Source organism: Aphelocoma coerulescens, chromosome 18 (genome assembly GCF_041296385.1).
Source record: "Aphelocoma coerulescens isolate FSJ_1873_10779 chromosome 18, UR_Acoe_1.0, whole genome shotgun sequence".
NCBI lineage: Eukaryota > Metazoa > Chordata > Aves > Passeriformes > Corvidae > Aphelocoma > Aphelocoma coerulescens.
In genome coordinates this window covers 5,363,888-5,385,134 of record NC_091031.1, presented here as the reverse complement: position 1 = coordinate 5,385,134, position 21,247 = coordinate 5,363,888, and the positions used below count along the sequence as shown (strand labels likewise).

Below are 21,247 nucleotides of genomic sequence, written 5' to 3'. Positions count from 1 at the left end.
ATTTTTTCCATTATTATGCAATGCTGTTCTGGATGTTTTTTGCACAGAATTGGTTCTGTATGCAGGAAAAATCAGCTCTGAGATGCAAATGTCTCCCAGTGTAAGAATTTACCTGAAGCAGGAGGAAAACCATTAGATCAGGAACAAGCCCTGTCTTTTTCTTCTGCCAAATTTTGATGATAAAGGCTTCTTTCAGGAGATGTCAAACCAATTTGACTTCATTTTGCAAACATAAGGAGACTGCTCAGTGTGTGATAGGAGTTGTCTGGAAAATGCTGTTCCAGGAGGATTAGAAAGCATTGAGCAGCCGTGCCAGGTGGCACATTCAGGGGACATTTGCTGCCTGCTAATGTGGAGGGCTTGAGGAGTCCATCCCAGGAATGCAGACGTTTGCAGCTCAGCACTGGGCTCTGTGTGGAAAGCTTGGTTTCTTGTGGGTTTTGGTATTTTTTTTCATGTTTCCCTTCAGTTTAAAAAACAACAAAACAAATGGGTTTGAAATACTTATCATGGGATCAGCACTATAAGGAGCAGTACAGGCAGATTTTTAGTAATAAAAGGCTGTCACACAAAGAGTGTGACTGATGCCAGGTAAAGATCCACTCTCCAGACTTACAGTCAGGGACAGGGTGAGTTCCCCAAACCCATACATCCAATCACAATGGGGAACATTCAAATTTATTTACTTTTTTAAGATGTCTTCATGGGTGAAGTCAAACCTCACCTATTGCTGAGGTGAGAGTCCTTACCTTGGGTCCATCTTTAAGCTCCCTGGGGCAGGACTGGCCTCAGCAGGGCCACAGCTTCTGAATTCCTCCTCCAACAAGTGTATTTATTGATTTCTTCTTTTCCTTAACATGATTTTAAAAGAGCCTTCAGGGAAGAAGCTGTTAAATTCTTCCCACTGAAGGAACTCTTTCTTCTAGTTTGTAACTACCCACAGTAAGAGCTGTTCCTTGTAAGCACAGAGAGCTTAAATTAGTGTGGTCTGGATCCTTCTGGGGTTCGCACATCATCAAAAGCATTTCTTCTGTGCTCTAATTCTTCTTTTTTCAGTGTCAGCACCCAGAAGAGATGGCATAGCTGCAGGCCATGTGATGGGCTCCGTGGGCAGACATAGAGCATCTTTTGTTTTGTTACTGGCAAGCAGAATCAAGTTGAGATTTGATTTCCAAAATGGAGAAGTTGATGGTTTGTCTGAAGATTCATTAAACAAAGCACTCCAAAGAAAAATTGAATGGCTCCTTTGGTCATTTCTTCCTGAGTGTTCATCCACTTGACTCTTGCTGTGGTAATCACCCTTGGAAGTGCTCTGTTACCGTCACAGTGTCTTCAGAAATCCTGGTGCTGCTCGTGAGAGCCTTGAGATGTTTTTGGGGAATGGGAGAGTTATCCTTGTTTCCCCCCTGTGCCAGCAGCTGCCAAACAAACTTCACACAAAGAGCTTTTACAAGATCAGGAGGAATTCTTTGTCAGTGGCAATGAATTGAAGAAAAACAGTCTCAAAAAGAGCCTTTCATCAGAACTCCCTCTTACTCTGCTGGTTTGGGGCAGAGAAATCAGAGCTTGGATGTTCTGGCTGGAGGCATGGAAATTTATTACATCTGCCATCTACTGTGACTGCAATTTTCTGGGAGTCTGCTGTGTGCTGCAAACAGCTCCATCTTGGTTTTGCTCCAAATGTATTAAAAGAAACCCACTGTGCTTTGTCATTGTATTTACTCCTGCATCTCACCATCTAAAAATAACTTAAGCTGAAAGGATATGAATTTTGTTTGTGCATGGAAAAAAAACCCAAAAAACGACATAATGGTTTCAACTACTGTGATTTCAGGGAAACAAGGATGACAATAACTTAGAAAGTTAGTCTGCCTATGTTATCTATGGGTTCAAGAAGTGTTTAAAGCAGTGAAATTTAAAGCCATTTTTTCCATCACTTACACCTAATCAAGTGAAGTCAAAAGCAAGTATAAATCAGTGCAGAACTGTAACAAAGCAAGCAGCTTGAGAAAACAGAAGAAACTGGCAATTATCTCAAAAAGAAAATGGCTTTAGATTTAAATTCAGTAACAGAAGTTGGTGGCAGTCATGGTGGAAAGCCTGTAGGTTTTTTTTAAGCCTCTATTCTTTTTCTTTGCCACTGTAGCAACTCTTTAGGAAGCAATATACTGTAGATGAAGCTTGCTGAACTGGAGAATGGAGTATTCCCCTAGTGTCTCTGAGAAACTGTGGAACAAATTGGACTGAGTATGACAAGCTGCAGTGTTATTTTAGTGGCTGCAGATAACTGGATTTCTCCTTCTAGGCATTAAGTGTCACTAGTTCATGTATTGAGTCAGATCCTGCTGCTTGCCACAGAAGTGAAGGATCTCCAGTGGAGACTCAGCAGTGACCGGGTAAACTTGGAATTTATTGCTGTGCCACCCTGAGCAGGGGCTGCCCCTCAGGGCTCTGGCACCAGCAAACATGGCTGTGTGTAGTCAACTAAAAACTGCGTTTATTAAACAAAATTCTCCACTGTTTAGTACAGGTGTGACTTATTTGTACAGGTCCATCATGGTGATAGAGGCAAAGGGCCAGATTTTCCATGGTCCTGGAGCAGGACAGTTTGTTGGTGGAGTGATGCTCTGGTGATTTAATTTCACCTGTGCTGCTTTTCTCTGCCTGTGTTACAAGTTGTGCAGCTTCTCCAACACTTTATGTGTGCTGGGAAAAGGGAGTGGTTGTGCTTGGGAAGGAGAACATCTGGTGACTGGGGTGAATTAAAGACAGCTGGGCTCTTTTCATGCTTCTGCCATTGATTTCTGGTATGACCTTGAGCAGGGAATTCTGCACACTGTTCTGAGCAAGCCTATGGGGAGGCTGCAAGTCAGCTCCAAAACCAGGAGCAAAATAGCTGTGCCAGGGCAATTACCCCTAACTACCCCTGGTTCTTTCAACCTGAGTTGTGTTTTGACATAGCACCATGTGTTGGGCGAAACAGCTTGTTGTTGGGGTCCCTCCCCTGCCGTGGAGCCCTGAGGGAGGCACGGGGTTTCCCTGCCCCTGGTCAGCCTCGTTCCCCATTGGTTGGTTTGTGTTCCCCTGCGCGGGAGGGACCGTCGGGTCCCGTGATTGAGGGTTCCTGAGCAGAGCCCGGCCATGCGGCTGGAGAAATAAACATCTCTGAAACATCTAGCAAGAATCTGTCCATATATACATTTCTTTTCCACGGGACTCCTGGTTTGATATATGCGAGTTACAGTAATCCCCGCAGTAACAACTGGTGGAGGAATGCGGGCAAGACACCGATCCCTGAGGAAATTCCTGAGTAAAACACAACTCTAGGCCTCTCTCTTCTCATCTTGGTTTGGATATTCTCTCTGGACTATGGAAGAATCGTGGGAAATGGGGCTCTCTGAGCCACAGAAAAAAATGTATCTAGAAGTAAAAGGAATCCTTGAACAACAAAACAAAAAGTAATGCAACCAGGAGATGTAGAACACTTCTTTATGTGGCTTTTCAAAAGGTTCCCCTATATTTCTCGAGACTTACTTTTTGATATCGAACCTCCTGAATCTTGTCAGGGGTGTTTCTGGAACGAGATCTGGGATAAGGTATGGGATCAAAGCGAAGCTTTCCGTGCATACCTTATAATCAGGGACGCTCTTGAAGAGCATTTGTATGGTCCCATTACCCCTAAAGCAGAAGATCATACTTCTCCCGTGGCCGAGACCGCGTGGCGGCCACCCCAGGAGCGTATGACTGCAGCCGTGCCAGCGGAGGTGCCTGCGCTGGATGCGCCCGGCCCCCTCGGGAGCGCGCGCCTTATCGCGGACCCCATCCCTGTCTCGGGGTCCCCGGCCACCTGGCCGCGAGTGAGGGAGCGACGCCGCAGGCGCCATGGGTGCCGTGGGCCACGAGCAGCCAGGAACCGGAGGTCAGCGTGGAAGCCCGCTCTGAGCATACGGCTCGGAGAGCCCTGTGGAGGGAGAAGCGGCGGTTTCCACAGCGACATGAGAAGCCGCGCAGCGCAGCGCCGAGCCGGAGCGGGGCCGCTCTCGAAGCAGCGTGGAGTTTGCGGAGCGGAGCCGCTCACGGGGTGTGGGGCCAGCGGCGATGGCAGCGCGGGGCCGCGCAGAGCCCAGACACGCGCCGGAGCGGGGCCGTGCAGAGCCCAGACACGCGCCGGAGCGGGGCCGTGCAGAGAGCGCAGAGCGGCCGCGGCGCGGGGGCCTGACCGAGACGTCGGAGTCGGCGAGGCGGCGGCCACGCGGGACCGGCACCCACGACAAACATGCAAGCATGTGATGGGAGACGTTCTAGCGACGAAAATCACAGGAACTGTGAAATGGTACAATGTAAAAAACAACTATGGATTTATAACACGAGATGATACAGGGGAAGATTTATTCATCCATAGAACTGCCATTAAAAGGAGTAACCCTAAAAATTATCTGCAAAGTGTAGGAGATGGGGAAGTTGTTCAATTTGATATAGTACAAGGAAAGAAGGGTTTACAAGCAGCGAATGTTACTGGGCCTGGGGGTATTCCTGTCAAAGGCAGCCGTTATGCACAAAATTATAAACAATATCCACTCCAGCAATTTCCCTACCCACAGCCTAATTTCCCCTTTTACCCTATACCCAATATGAACCCTTTCCTAAGTTTACCCTATCCCCAGTTTATTCCTAATCCGTTTTTCACCCCATGGCTTCCCTATACAATTCCATTTCCTTACAATTCCTCTCCAATGCCAATGGGGGGATGAAAAGGGGGAGGGAAGAAATTAAACCCTCTCCTGCCTCAGTTTCCCCACAAAGCATGCTCAGAGAGTTCTGTCTCTCTTCTATCAGCCCCTAAGATGTTCCAGAGAATCTGTTTGGACATTTAAAGACTCAGGAGGGTGGCTTGTTTTGTTTTGAAACTGTCCCTGTTATGTTTATCCAGTTGTCTTCATTCTCCTTTTATTAAAATAAAACGGGTGAGATGTTGGGGTCCCTCCCCTGCCATGGAGCCCTGAGGGAGGCACGGGGTTTCCCTGCCCCTGGTCAGCCTCGCTTCCCATTGGTTGGTTTGTGTTCCCCTGCGCGGGAGGGACCGTCGGGTCCCGTGATTGAGGGTTCCTGAGCAGAGCCCGGCCATGCGGCTGGAGAAATAAACATCTCTGAAACATCTAGCAAGAATCTGTCCATATATACATTTCTTTTCCACGGGACTCCTGGTTTGATATATGCGAGTTACAGTAATCCCCGCAGTAACAGCTTGTGGCACCTTATTAGGCACAAACACAGATTCCCTAAAACTGGTTTTACCACGCTCCACTGCAAAGTGCAGGCATGTCCTTAATCTCTGTGTAGCTCAATCCCAGGTTATTCTGATCATCCTCTGGTTTGTTATGAGAGGAAGTAAAAGGGTGGTTAAGTGTCTCACAAGCAAGGGTGAGGGGGAGTTAACAGAAACACACAGCAAAATGTACCAGGGAACAACTCCCTGCCCCACTGTTTAAACAGGGCTATATATATGTGCCAAGGGACCATACAGGAAGAAACACGGGACATAATGAGCAATACTTTGAAAATGGATTTAAAAAATTCACAGAAAGCCCCGTTGGCCATATTTATAACCATGCCATTGGTCTGTTATAGCAGTGACAGTGTTTAAAAGGCAACATATGTTTACTTGTGCTTAATAGTTGCCTCCAGCAATTTACATCTGCTAATGCAAAATGGATAAAGGTGTCTCACAAACACTGGTGACAAAACCCAGCATCCACTTCTTCTTTAGTACCTAAACACATGCAAGATTTTATGAATCGAGAACAGTGTATGCCATTTTCAAATAAAGACTGCACTGAGTGGAGCCAAATTTTTTCTTTATTGCACCTTGAAGTACTATTTCATTAGTGAAGGAAAGAACAAATTTGCTTTTTATCTCTGTTGAATTAAACCAGATACTTTTAAATTATGGGCCTGAAATTACCAACACTTTGGACTTGTGCAGTTTCCCATTAAATGTGCTAATACTGAATTATGTAATGTGTATTATTTCAGGTGGATTAATACATCAAATCTGTCTGCATCCATTTAGTGTCTCTTAAAAGTGCAAATGTATTTGATCTGGGAGAAGTCATATATTTTATGTGTAATGGTGAGATGGCAAAATTTCTCAAATCTTTCACGTGCATTTATCTCTCAGAATGACTAAGGTCAAATAGAAGTTACTGCCACATCTCTCACCAAATAACAATTGAGTGCAAAATTAAATGTTTGCAACCAGAACCTACCAAAAACTTGGCTCTGTGTGTAGTGTTCAGACAGAACTGTTTGCTCTGCTCTTGAATTTGTTTTTAGGGCAGACTGATGTTTAAAGTTTTTTAGCCACTGGACTGTGAGAATTTCAGTTGATAGTTAACAGTGCTTGTTCTCTAATTAACTGTCATTTTTGTGATCGCATGCATTAGGAAAAAAAAGTTAAAAAAAATTTTTAAAAAATTCTAAAATTCAAAGAGGCCTTAATAATATAAAATTTCCTCTGTAAATAATACAGAGAGCTCACACGTAAACAAGAGCTCACCTCCTGGGTGTGCAATAACTCAGGCACAAGCAGCTGGGCCAGTTCCCTTTTTGGGTGATCATCTGGTTTCCCTGAACCACCTCCAAATATGTCTGTGTTGTACAAGACCATGAGGGTACCACAGCCATGGGATCTCTGTGTTGCATCCCATTGTAAATACACGCTCAGGGAGGGGGGTGGGATGTTAACACCAGCAACCAGGGGAGCAGCAAAACAGGAATGAGCTTTCCAAAGGTTTATACTTTGCTTGTCATTATTAACTGCAGCTGTTGAAACTTTTAACAGTCACTATGGAAATTGGATGGACAACAGGGAAAAGCAGCCAGGATCATAATCTCCTGAAGGACGCCATAAAGATGGAACTAAAACTCCTCCTGAATTACCTTCCTCACACATGCACATATTATAATAGAATTAGTAATTCTCATGATTCACTGAAATGACAGTTTCTTGCCCAGCGTGATTTAATGGGGTGGTTGTTCCCTGCCAAGGGCTGCCACCTGAAGTACTGGATTTATGAGCTGGCTCAGTAGCTGAAACTCTGTAAGGTCTCATTTTTAAAATCTAAGATCCTTGAATAATCTAGGCTGGCTCTCTCACATTTGAGAGGCGTGGTGGAGAGGTAAAATGAGTTGCATAGAGTAGACCTGCAGAAATGTTTCTGACATCAATATCCTTCCAATAACCAGTATAGCCATTACTGATAACAAGGTATCAGGAAACTGTATTATTTTTCATTTCTGTCCATAAGAATTTAATCAAAAAGCCACTGGAACTTATTTCTTTTCTCTGAAGGACTTCCACCAGGTGCTGTTAGCCCAGCTTTATCTCCTGAAGGTCTGTTACAGTGTTAAAAAAGACTGATGAGAAGAGGGAATTTTCCTACTAAAATGAGAATAAATCATCATTTTTCATTCTGTAAGACCTGTTCATACAAATGGGACACTGCTACCACACAAAGACAAATCACTCTGTGTTACTGCTTTAGTCACTGAGTCCAAATTACCTCTGGAAGGGCAGGTCCCACCCTCCAGGTCCTCCTTCAGCCAAGCTCACAAGCTCAGTGAGCCAGATGGAGAAGAGTAATTTGCTTTTTGCTGTTGCAGAACACTAATGGCTGTTAATGGAATGAGCAGTGGGTCTTGTCTCTTGCTCTGCTTGGCTTGAAGGACTGAGTCTGAGCAAAAGCAGCCTCAGACCAGTGCCACGTGATGAGTCTGAGTAAGAGCAGCCTCAGAGCAGTCCCAGGTGACACAAAGGCTCCTGCTCTCCTTAGGAATGATGAAATCTGGAGGGGCAATGGCTTTAACACAGAAGGAGTTACAGAGTGCAGTGGGTCTGCCATCTCTTGCTGTGTAGTCCTGCACAGACATTGCCACGCACAGTCCTCTTCCTTCATTATTTTTCCCTGTAACATCCCCTTCCTCCTCACGACTAGGTGCTGCAAATGGTTATTAATATTTATAAACTGCTTTGTTGTTTTCTGGTGGGGCAGCTGGATTCCAGCTCAGCAGTCACCCGTGACTGTCTCCGTGCTGTCCTTAATTAGCGTTACCCAGCTATACCCTGGATCTCCCCATTACCATGGCAACGTTATTTAATTGCAGAGTCAACTGGTCCCTCTCACAGAGTATGGCCTGGCTCCTTTGTGTATTCTGCTCTCAGTGCTATCAGGGGTAATTTCATGTTTTATTCTACATCAGTAATAATTATAATTTCAAATTATGAAACAAAAAAGTACTGAGAGAAAGGAAAATAAGAATAATTAGCTCCTTGTCAGTGTTAGGGATAAAAACTGGGCTTTTAAACAGTAAAATAGCACAAGTGGGTTGTAATTCCTGGTACCTTAAGAGATGTCACAGGGGGGTACAATTCTAAAGAAATACAAACAAGAGGCTTTGAGACTCCATAAATTTAATGGAAAATTCCCATTAGTTTCAATGGGAGAAAGAAAATGATTGTGTGTCAGAATATTACAAAATTAAAATTAATTTGGGTTAGAGCATTACATGTGTCTATTGCTGACCTTGGCTGTGGGGAAGCTTTGCATTTTGCAGTACCATAAGATAATTTTTTCAGTAGCATCCACCTTGCACATAGTTAGCTTTCCTCTTCTTCTGGCAGGAAAAATGTCACAAGGATTATTTTAATGTCATTTTTCCTTTCTGGAGATATGAAGTTTTTGAAGCAGTATTTTGTAAGTTGTTTTTTCTTGCTTTGGATCAGAATCAGCCACCCCAGTTAGGCATAAATGCACATGCAGGGGAACATTACAGGCAGATTCAGCCTGGGACAGAGTCAAAAAGGGAATTTCAGCTCAAATGGTTTAAATCTGGCAAAGTTACTAGCAACAGAAAATGGCCTTGTAATAAAGAGTCTGACCTGCCTAAGGTGGATATTTTACATATCCAAATAACAAGATAGGCACTGTTGTTATTGCTATTGGATGTGCTGATGCAGACTTGCAGTGGGAGTTGACAGAAGAATTTTTTTCCCACTCTGTACCAAACCTTCTGAAATCTCATTGGCTCAGGAAAGGAGAGGAAAAGAAGAAAACTCTTTCCCAGTATTTGTAGTATATTTAAAGGGTTATTTTCCATTCTTTGTACCTATCTCAGGACTGTCTTCTCTTCAGACAATGCCAGTTCTTCTGCCTGTCCTGATCTTCTGTCCAGAACACGGTGTTATTTCAGATAGAGTGGGAGTTCTCCTAATTAAAGTAGCTATTTGATTTGAACTGACATCCAGTTGAAACCCAACCAATTTGGCCAGAGAAACTAGAATTGCAGGAAAATACTGAGTGTGTCCCTACTCCTAATTTCTTATTTTTCCTCTCCTCCCTTCCATAGTATTTTAATCAGACCCCAATTTGACCCAATATAATACAGCTGGAACATGTGCAGCACCTTGTTCTGCAGTTCCCCATATGAGGGAAGGAAAGCTGGTGCCAACTGCAGATCCTGTTATAGCCAAGCAAGGTTGCTCCATTACTGCATTTGAAGCCATAATTAAATATGCTAACCGTGAAGAGGTGCCAAACCTGCCATTTCTTTGGAACATGGGACATCTGTTTAGTGCTAATGTTAACATGGCTTTGAGAGGAAACATCAAAACTTCCATCCGTTTCTGCTGTTTCATTTCTTCATTAAAAAAATAAATTCTAATTCACATCTCCTTGGTTTCAGTCTGGCACTTCTGGAGGCATTTCTAGTGCAGACACCCACTCCACCAGTTGCTGTCCAAGCAAATGCCCTGCAATGAGAGTTGCCCCTTGGCATTTCAGCAACCAGGTCCTTTATGTGGGAGATGAAGCTCTGTTCTTTGATGCTCAGTTCTAACATAATTTAAAACAGATTTAATACATGTATCTGTCTTTACATTTTCTTCTTCACAAGCCTTCTACTTCCCTTGCAGTGGTTCAGAGCTGAAATGACTCACTCTTAAAATGGTAACACCATTTGCTAAATGGAATGTCAAAACACATAGGGAGTTGGATGCACTCTCATGGTATAATTTTACCCCAATGAGTTAATGTTTTTATGAGTTAATGTTCTTATTGTTAATATACAGTGTGGTTATAAAAAGTGAAAATAGAGCAAGTCTGTGTAGGAGAGAGAAAAAAAGCAGCAAGGTTCAGGTAACATGCCTCTGGAGATTCAATTGGAGACAGGATGATGGATTCAGCTGTTCATTCCCAAAATACATAATGGCTGTAAGAACAGGCATTGAAAATATTAAAAATTAAAACACGGATTTCCTTTATTATCTTCAAATGGCAGTTGAGAAATTGGTGAGGTTTAAGGTTGCCAAGTGCACGTGTTATGGTCTGGCCTGTGTGAACGCCATTGGCTGGCATCAAAAGGGAATGTAATTATACTTCTAATCAGAAATTCCTGTTTCATAATCACATCATACTTCCAAATGCATTTTTCCTTTCAGAGTTTGAGAGAGAAAAAGAGAGAGACAACCCAAGAGAATGCTCAGCAGATATGTTGATGTTGGGGTGGGTCAGCATGCTCTTGGGCTGAAACCATCAAATGTCAGTCACCAGAAGAGATCACTGAGGTCTAGGTTACCTCCCCCTGGGTGGCTCCCAATCCTAAATTACCTCCCCCTGTTCCAGAAAGTTCTCCCTTTTTTAGTTATTAATTGGTTCCCTGTTATGACTCCTGCCTCCCTGTTTTCCCCATTTGTTCTGAAAAATTGTATCCTCCCCTCTGCTTGTACCCCATTGGTTGTTTTCTCTTTCCCTGCCTTACTCCACCCCCCCATAAAGGGGCTAGCCCGTATCTCCTCAAGGCTTTTGCTGGTCCCTGATCCCTCCTGCAAATAAATCTGTTGGAACTCACACCAGAAGCCCCTCCCGCCTTCTTTGCCTCCAGGCAAACGCCAGCCTGATCATCGGCTGCCCGATGTGTTTCCTCTGAGGAGGAGCCAGCGCCCGCACCCATCCCACGCTGATTGCACTGAGCTGTCCAGCGAGGACGCTGTGGAGGCCAACGCTGCGTCCCCTCTGCCCGAGGGCACGCCGGGGCTTGTGGTTACAAGCCCCCGGCAGCATTAGGTTTATAACTACTTCCACACATGCATTTGGTTGGCAGCCTCTGAAGGGGAAACAAAAGTGTCTGGTGGTGTGGAGCACCTGCCTGTAAACCAGGATTTCCTGGTTCTCTTCTCACCTGTCCCTCAATGAATGAGCCCACAGATAAACCAGGTAACACCTTGGGTCTTTTTACTGGTCAACCAGAAATTCTAGTTAATCACCAGTGTCTGAGTAGTTAAATAATAACAGTCTCTAAAATCACAGCAAATGCTTCACAATTCTTTACAGTATTAGAAATATTTGGAGACTACAATGAACAGACACATGGCACATCACAAGTGAATTACTGAGTGCTATTCTGAATGAGGTCTGGAAGGGGTTCATTGAGTTTAGAGTGGGTCTTTTGCCCTGTCCTGTTTCAAGAGATTGTAATAAATGTTTAAAAAGTTCTTTTTTTTTGGTTGAGAAGAAGTTAAAAGTTGCTTGTTAGCGGAGTGGGGGTATGCAGTTAATGAGTTAACTGTTACTGCGATTGTACAGGTGTAATGTCGCCATGTACCCCTAGATGGGGACACCAGTGGGGGAAAGTAGTGGGTCTACGGGAAGGAGGGGAATGCTCTAGAATGTTCTCAAGACAACCCAACAATCATGATATAAACATTTTGAAGGATTACTGCTCAAGGGGCCAACCAATCACTCGACGCCCCAGAGACTGACAGAATTGAACACCAATGAGGACCGTAGCAACGAGCCATCAGAGGGAGGATCTGAGCTGCACCAATCACAGCATCAAAAGAGACTGTAAGAACTGCTCCGGGGTTCGGCCCCTGGTCTTCCTGAGGAACCTGAATCCAAGGGAACACTTGTGCGACGCACAATTTGTTGTTCTGGGTTGTCAAGTGGGACTTGGTCTTACCTCAAGTCTCCGCTCCTGGTTTTCTTTTTAATAAACGAGCAGACTTTTATTCCACCCAAAAGGTCTGTGCCTCGTTTATAACAAGGTGGCTTTACCAACACTCACCTGTGTCAGATCATGGTCATCCAAATCAAACCGAAGTTTTCTCTCTGCCTCTGGAAAAAGCTGTGCAAAGCTTCAGAGAACTCCAAAAAGCTCAAATGAATAATAATTTATTTTGATTACACTAGCCCTTGCACAGATTTCTGTGAAAGCTGGCTCTAGGATATAATTTCTCTTTATACTTACATATAACCTGCTTCAAAAGAGTATTTGGAGCTGGGTACATACTTCAGTTATATTGTTGGTAAGACAATAGATCCAGGTCTGTGCTTCCCTTTGCTCATTTCACAAATTCTGTTGGGTTTTTTTTCACTAGACCAAGAAAAAGAACACACCTCAGTAAAGAGACTTGTACAAATAGAATTGGATATGAGTTTTGTACAAGGACATCTTCTGGACCAGTGAAGTGCAGCTGATGCTCTTAGAACTTAAGAGGGCACTTTCAGGTAAGCAGTGTTTCTCTGCCAGGCCATCTGCTCTTCCTTGAAGGACTCTTAACAAATTCTTGATGTTGAGATGATGCTTAGTTTAAAGTAGTTTAACTCATCCTCATTACCACCATCTCAGAATCAGTCATGTAACGGCTCTGGACTCTTGAAAGGCGTGGATTTTCCTTCATTGGAGATTACATGGACGTGATAAGGTGTCACTCATGGAGACACGAAGCAACATTTTCAAGTTCATAGTGTGTTACACAGTAACAGGGTTGTTCTCAGGAGCACTGAGGTCACTGGAGCTTGAATGAAAAAGGCTGCAAGGGATTTCCATTTTTTAAATGACCTTGCAGAGAAGACAATGCATATGGACATGAATGTCTTACCTGTAAGTTCAGGGTTTTCTACTAACCAGACATTTCTGATTTGAGTATTTGTTTTAATGGAATCCCACAAAGTCTGTGCCAGTGCCAGGACCTGGTGCATTGTCAATACTTCTGGGCTGTGTTTTATAACACAGATTTGCAGCATAGATTAGCTTTTGAGGCTTTTCTTTACCTCTGACAGCTTTTATTTTATTGTGGGATAGTCAGGGTTTGGTAAATCCAGTGTTACAGAGCTGAATGGCGTTAAGCTGCTGGGGGTATTTTCAGCTTATGCGTTTGATGCAGTTTCCTGCAGTTTCAGGGAAGTGGCTTAGTGACCTAAAGGATCCTACCCTGTCAGCTAGACAAATACTTCCAGACTGAACCTGTAAAGTTCTGATTTCATGTAATGAATCACTGCAATAAGCCTGGCATGAAACATAAAAAATGCAAGAGAACAAAAGTGTTAAATGATGTACCAAACAGCAATTTTCATACCCAATTTCTTTCATTTCCAGGACATTTGAGTGTTTTTCTCGTGTTTTTGTTTCTATCTATTAATAGATTAATAGGTGTTTAGAAATGTTTTGCAACATTTGTAGAAGTTCTGGGATTTGATGAGCTCTTTGAAGAAAGGAGGTTTGAAATTTGTATGGTGAGACACAGCCCAAGTTAGATTCAGTGTGGTTCCTGCTAGAGAGGTGGTACTTCAAATACAGTATTTTACCTCTCTGATCATTTGTTCTAAAGTATCCATTCCTGTAGTTTCCACAAAGCAAAAGCAGCAAAGGATTATGCACCTTCTTACTTAATTTGGTGTTAACTTATGAAAGAGTGTTTTGGAATAAAGATTCCTCTTGTAATCAGGCTCTAAGATCATAGTTGCTGGCATTCTGCAGCATTAACCTACAAAATTAATGTACATCTTGCTTCCCAGAGGAGTTTGGGCAAGTGTTCAGGGCAGTGAACGAGGCTGGGTTTGCAGGGGTTTGATAGGAACAGAGACCCATTGAGCACTGAGGGGATTTGAGTTCCTAATCACTCTTACGCCTCTGAAAATCCTGCCCGGGTCAATTTACACAGTAACATCTGGCTGTCAGCAAAGTGAGATGTAAGTGCTAAAACTCTCATCTTCTCCCACCCCCCCCAAAATACTGGCCTTAGAGCAGATGCAAGTCAGCAGATTAAAAGGGATTCTTTCCAACAAGAAGTATAACAGGAGGAACTTCCTGGGAATGAGCTGTTCTGGGAGGAAGCCAAGTTAATAGTTTTTTGTAGCAGTATGACAGCAAGGGAGCAGGGTTACTGTAATGACCTGAGCTTAACAAGCAACCCAACACTATGTCAGGAAGGATAACTCAGTCTTGAGGTTATTAAGGATGTAGTTTTTAAGTAATTTTTGGGTTTCAGTACTTCAGCCTTTCAATGGGACTTGCTTCCCACCAAGCCAATGCTGCCACAGGAGCATCATTCTCATTAACCCTTGGAGGATCCAAACAAGAGCTGAACTTCAAGGCACACATTTCTAGAAATCAAACTTCAGTGTTTCAGCTTTTCACAAAGCTACAGATTTTTCAGTCAAAAATAAGAAGTTGCCTAAATGGCGGAGTGAGAACATGATTTGACCAGCTCTAGAGCTGGGCTAAAAAGACAGAGACCGCTGATGTGTGTCAATAAAAATATCAGCTCAATATGAAGTGGAATTGCAGACAAAAATATTTTCAAGTAACCACACAAGCCTTAAAGAGCAAACACCAGTAATGACTTCCAGAAAGCTGAAGACCTTCCTCTTAGGAAGAATGTTTAATTTGCTGATAAGTTTGTATACTGGTTTTTTTTGGAGAATGGTGGCCAGTGTGTTCTTCAGCTGGACAGTCTTCTCTGGCACATCAGTTCTTGCAGGTGAATTTATGGTCACACTTCACCCATGGCTTCATCAGGGGATTTGTTTTTTTCTCTCTTGGAAGGCAGGGAACAGAAGTACTTGGATTTCATAGGGAAATGAGGAACAGAGAAACAATTTCTGTGAGCTTATATGTAATGGACTCTGATAGGTATTGGATAGTATTATTGTTTCATCTATGAAGCTTGGTGAAATGGATTATCCAAACTTTTGTTTAATTGCCTGGTGTACTGGATTTGTTCAGCCTGGTTTTAGGTAGCAGGGGGGCCACAGAGGTGGCTTCTGTGAGAAGCTGCTGAAGTTTCCACCATGTCCAGCAGAGCCAATCTCTGATGGCTCTGAAAGATAGGCATGATGCTGGCCAAACCTGGGCCAGTGAGAGAGGTTGGTAATGCCTCTGTGATGACATGTTTAAGAAGAAAATCAAAACAAAGTGGGCACAGTTTTTTTCCTAGCCAGAGAAGAGGAGGAGGTGAGAACATGTGAGGGAAAACACCATGGTGACACCAAGGTCAGTGAAGAAGGAGGGGGAGGAGGTGCTCCAGGCGCCGGAGCCGAGATTCCTCTGCGGGCCGTGGTGAGACCATGGTGGAGCAGCTGTGCCCCTGCAGCCCCTGGGGATCCCCGGGGGATGCAGAGATCCACCCGCAGCCCCTGGGGATCCCCGGGGGATGCAGAGATCCACCCGCAGCCCTGGGGATCCATGGGATACAGAGATCCACCCGCAGCCCTGGGGATCCCGGGGGGATGCAGAGATCCACCCGCAGCCCCTGGGGATCCACAGGGATGCAGAGATCCACCCGCAGCCCCTGGGGATCCCCGGGGGATGCAGAGATCCACCCACAGCCCTGGGGATCCCCGGCGGATGCAGAGATCCACCTGCAGCCCTGGGGATCCACAGGGATGCAGAGATCCACCCGCAGCCCTGGGGATCCACGGGGGATGCAGAGATCCACCCGCAGCCCCTGGGGATCCCCGGGGGATGCAGAGATCCACCCGCAGTCCCTGGGGATCCCTGGGGATGCAGAGATCCACCCGCAGCCCCTGGGGATCCATGGGATGCAGAGATCCACCCGCAGCCCTGGGGATCCACGGGGGATGCAGAGATCCACCCGCAGCCCCTGGGGATCCACAGGGATGCAGAGATCCACCCGCAGCCCCTGGGGATCCCCGGGGGATGCAGAGATCCACCCACAGCCCTGGGGATCCCCGGCGGATGCAGAGATCCACCTGCAGCCCTGGGGATCCACAGGGATGCAGAGATCCACCCGCAGCCCTGGGGATCCACGGGGGATGCAGAGATCCACCCGCAGCCCCTGGGGATCCCCGGGGGATGCAGAGATCCACCTGCAGCCCCTGGGGATCCCCGGGGGGTGCAGAGATCCACCCGCAGCCCCTGGGGATCCCCGGGGGATGCAGAGATCCACCCGCAGCCCCTGGGGATCCATGGGATGCAGAGATCCACCCGCAGCCCATGGGGATCCATGGGATGCAGAGATCCACCCGCAGCCCCTGGGGATCCATGGGATGCAGAGATCCACCCGCAGCCCTGGGGATCCCTGGGGATGCAGAGATCCACCCGCAGCCCTGGGGATCCATGGGATGCAGAGATCCACCCGCAGCCCATGGGGATCCATGGGATGCAGAGATCCACCCACAGCCCTGGGGATCCCCGGGGGATGCAGAGATCCACCCGCAGCCCTGGGGATCCCTGGGGATGCAGAGATCCACCCGCAGCCCCTGGGGATCCACAGGGATGCAGAGATCCACCCGCAGCCCTGGGGATCCCCGGGGGATGCAGAGATCCACCCGCAGCCCCTGGGGATCCATGGGATGCAGAGATCCACCCGCAGCCCCTGGGGATCCCTGGGGATGCAGAGATCCACCCGCAGCCCTGGGGATCCCCGGGGGATGCAGAGATCCACCCGCAGCCCTGGGGATCCATGGGATGCAGAGATCCACCTGCAGCCCTGGGGATCCATGGGATGCAGAGATCCACCCGCAGCCCCTGGGGATCCAGGGGGATGCAGAGATCCACCCGCAGCCCCTGGGGATCCAGGGGGATGCAGAGATCCACCCGCAGCCCCTGGGGATCCATGGGATGCAGAGATCCACCCGCAGCCCCTGGGGATCCATGGGATGCAGAGATCCACCCGCAGCCCCTGGGGAGGTGCCCGTGCCGGAGCGGGTGGATGCCTGCAGGAGGCCGGGATCCAGGGGCAGCCCCGGAGCAGAGAGGGCCCTGCTCCCCGGCTGGAGCAGCCTGGCCTTGGAGCCCTGCACCCTGTGGCAGACAGACCCCGGGGCAGCAGTTTTGGGGGGCTGTGCCCGTGGGAGGGGCTCAGGCTGCAGCAGGGGCGCTCTGGCTGCTGCTCCTGAGAGCGGCCCCGCGGCGGGGAAGTTCAGGAGAGCTCTCCCGTGGGAGGGACCCCACGGCCTCACAGGGGAAGATTCCTCTCCCGGAGCAGCGAAGGAAATCTCGGGGATGGACTGAGCAAACCCCCGTGCCCCGTCTCCCTGCGCTGTCGGTGGGAAGGAGGGAGGGGCTGGGGGAAAAGGTGTTTTTGAGGGGTTATTTTATTTCTCATTATCCTCCTCTGACTCTGTTAGTAATAAATTCACTTTGTAACTTTAAGTTAAGCCTGTTTTGCCCTTGAAATGTTTCTCCCGGTCCTTGTGGAGACCGGTAGGCCTACCAATCAAGAGACCTTGAAGGTCCCCTGAATGAAGGAAGAGCTTTGAGCCTGTTTGTTACCTCACAGTTGTGGAGACCAAAGAAACCTCTCCCAAGATGCTTTAATTATGCTAATGTACCCTAGTTCTGTCTCCCTGATTGGCCCATTGGCCTCCCTGCCCCTTTCCTACCCTGTACGTCCCCGATCCAGAAAGTTCTCCTTTCCCCATTCTCCCATTGGCCCTTTTCCTTTTGCCACTCCCTCCCTGTTCCCCTGTTGTCTCCCATACCCTAACCCCGCCTATGTGCCGCCCCTGTGCCCTCAGATCATTGGTCCTTGATGCTCTCCCCACCCTGTATATAACCCTGGACCCTTGCCTGGTTCCTGGCTCTTCGTCCCTGGACCTGTTTGTGTGGCTGGAATAGACTCCTCCCATGGAACCCCATACAAAGACCCTTCCTGCTTCTTCTATCATCAGTGTGCTTGGGGCTATCCGGTGTGGTGAGTGTGCGTGGTGGCCTTGCCGAGCAGCTTCCTAAGGAGATGCTTTCGGCAAGCTCGCAGCACCTTACCATCGCCCTGCTGCGACAGTTCTTATCTCAACTAATGGAGCCTTAGTTAGTAATTTTTTCTCCCCCCTCTCCTCTGCCTAACTGTGACAGGGGAGGGTGAGCAAGTGACACTTGTGGGTGCCTGGTGTCAGGCCAGTGCCAAACCACGACACCTGGTTAAAAAAAAAAGTCCTGAGAGCAAATAATATCTCACTACACCAAGTCAGATAAAATTATAATAAAATTGATGTGATGAAGAATAGTAAGAATCCATTTTTATGCCTGGAATTAATTTTCTGAATAGGAAACCACTGAACACTGCCCTAATTAGTGCATTCTTTAGAACCTATTAGAACATTGTTTTCAGGGCTGAACTTAACCATGGAGTTGCACTTCCATTTTTAAATGCTCACCATCATCAGCTGCAGCCAGAATTCTGACGACACAGTTTCAATGTTGACACCACGAACTTGGCCAATCCATTTCTAAATCTAAGAATAAGCTCACTGTGTTTGTTTTTTTAATTTCAACTGATCCTCACCTCATTAAGCAAAAATAAAATAACTTGTTGATTTTTTTCTGGGCTTACAGCACCCTAATCTAAGGCCTAAGACTCATGTGCTCAGTCCTGGCTGTTGGAATAGAAGACATCAGAGGTTTTCTTACACAGGCTTTCAGTGGGCTTGTGAAGTTGGGCATTGATTGCAAATTCTGCCCCCATGCCATCTTTGTCTACAGGAGAGTTAGCATTCATGGTGTCACTCAAAGTGAACTTTTACTGCCCACAACAACCTATTTCTGTAGCAAAGGTCACATTTGTTATCTATCAGGATGTAGCAGCACAGTGGAATAATGAGTTGCCACAATGAACTGGCCTTTTTACATTCTGAATGGGCTTCTAAATCAAGCAGAGGGAGCATTGACTGAAAATCATTGGGTCTGTCTACTTGAAAGGTCATAGTCTGAAATACTGCAGGATCATTACACCCTGGTTTATACAGTGAAGCAGCTTCTGGTACAGAGCCCACCACCTACACCAGTGGTACAGGTGTCTGGCCTTCTTGGGATTTGAGATGGTAATGGGAAAAAAGAAAGACTACTTGGATCTGTCACACCCCTTCATCATGGAAAGACAGAAATCAGTAATGGTTTGGTGCTCTTTGTATATTTTTTCAATTTTTTTCTCTTTGGGGTGAAAGCCACCAGAGCTTGCAGTGGCTTTCCTTAGAGAGAGCACACTTCCTTCAACTCCAAGCAGAGCTGCCTTTCCCAGCCAACAGTGGATCTTACACAGCCATGTGTGGGCAGTACATCTTTCCAGGTATTTATTTTATCCTGCTCAGTGCTCAATTAATTGTATCCATTCCTTCCAGCCTTGCTTTCCAGTTCTAAATCTCTTCTCTTTTCACTCTTCCATCAAGACAGGGTATTTCCTAAAAACAGGGCTGTCATTTCCAGTGTAGCTAAAGGAATTCACAGGTTCTTGTGGCCTGTGACAGCAATTTCTTGTTTGCTGACTGTCATTCATCAGCTTTGTCAAATGGACATGCTACATAAAAGCAATACTCAACATTATACAAGTAAAATATAAACTTTGGTGTCTGGCAAATTAGGCTCTTAATAAATACAGCTGCTGCTTGATTTATTTTGGAAGGGTGTTTGGCCCTTGGCATATCAGTGAGGATCCAATGTTAGGCAAAATTCTCTCTTTTCTCACTCACATTTCTTTTACATATGAGCCAAAGTTCATTGTCAGTAGTGTTTGAAACAATCAAAATGCTGCTGTTTAAGTGAAGAATATCAGTGTAGACATGGTCCAGTTCTCTACCTGAAATTGGCTTTGCACTGCTGTGCTATTTACCCTTATGATGTTATGTCAATATACTCAGGTTTTCCCAGGAGCCATAAAAATACTCCGTTTTACTGCTGCAAGACATTGCTATGACTTAAAAATATCCTGAGCTCCTAGGCCTGAGAATTTGACCTGTCTGTCTTTGTCCTCCTGACACAAATCCCTCTGTGGTGCAAGGCAATGTCCCCTCTTTGGTGTGGAAGGTAGAGCTTTTTTGGCTGCTGCTCTGACACTGCAAAGCAATGTACTGAGAGTCAATGATTCCCACAGACCTTTCCATCTTCCCTACTGAAACCCACCAGGCATCTCTGAATATCCTTTCCTCACTGAATACAGAGCAGACGATAAAAAAATCTAAAAGCACACACACTCCATGAAAGTAAAGAAGAGCACTCCACATCTCACATGGTGCTCTCCAGAGGCAGGAGAAAAAAAAGGAATAAACTGTGTCTGATAAATGTTAATGAAGCACAGAGACCCATTTTAATGAGGCGCTGGAGAGTGGCCGGTCTGTTGTAGCTGGGACATCATGAGCCACACAGAAAAAGGACAGGACATGAAGAATGTCTTCACTTTTCTCTAAAGTGTCCTTCTTTAAAGATTTTTGGGAGTTCTTTGTGGTTGTCACAGGGCATGCTCATGGATGAAGCAGGAGAACCCCCAGCTCCCGAGAGGCAGAAGAGGTGCTGTGCTGACTGGACTTTTGTTGGATCTGCCTGTTAAATCCTCCTGCATCTGCTTGGGGAACACTTTTAAAAGGTCAGGAAGCACCACAAATTCCAAATGACAGTTCTTGAATTTGGCTCAGAGTAACGTGGCTGGATCTGTCTCTGTTCTCCTGCTGTAAATTCTGCTCAAGCAGTTTAGAGGGATGCTGCAGAACAGCTCTTCCCAGGGGTGCCCAAAAAACCTCTGGCCTTCCTCAGCAAACGAATCAGCTGGTGACAAGGCTGCTGCTGCTGCTTGCAGCAATAGGAGACTGGGCCTGGCTGCTCTGAAGCAGAATTTGTGTTTTGTGCAGCTTTTATTTTATCTGCCATCACCCAGAGAGATTGGGATATATAAATGTATTACATTTGAAACAGGAATAAAATATTAAATTGAATGCAATACAGAGATGAAGAAACGTGCACAAGGTAAAATGCCAACTTTAAATACTAAAAAAACCTTAAACCAAATTAGTTGAGGGAACTTGTGGACCAGCAGTCTTCAAGATGTATTCCATATTATTAAATTAACCTCAGAATTTAAATTTGGTTTTTGTTTCAAGTAGACTTCTTAAGGAGTTGTGGCTAATTTTCAACATATTTAAGAATGTACACTGAGCCCTCCCCAAAGAGTAATTTCATT

At 45.9% G+C, this 21,247-nt stretch overlaps 1 long non-coding RNA gene across 1 annotated transcript; it reads left to right on the top strand.

Moving 5' to 3' along the window:
• The first annotated feature begins 10,871 nt into the window (after window positions 1–10,871).
• LOC138120150 (uncharacterized) lies at window positions 10,872–13,718 on the top strand. Its single transcript, XR_011155761.1, has 3 exons — window positions 10,872–11,270; window positions 11,768–11,900; window positions 12,434–13,718. It is a non-coding gene; the product is annotated as an uncharacterized lncRNA (long non-coding RNA).
• Window positions 13,719–21,247: the final 7,529 nt, after the last annotated feature.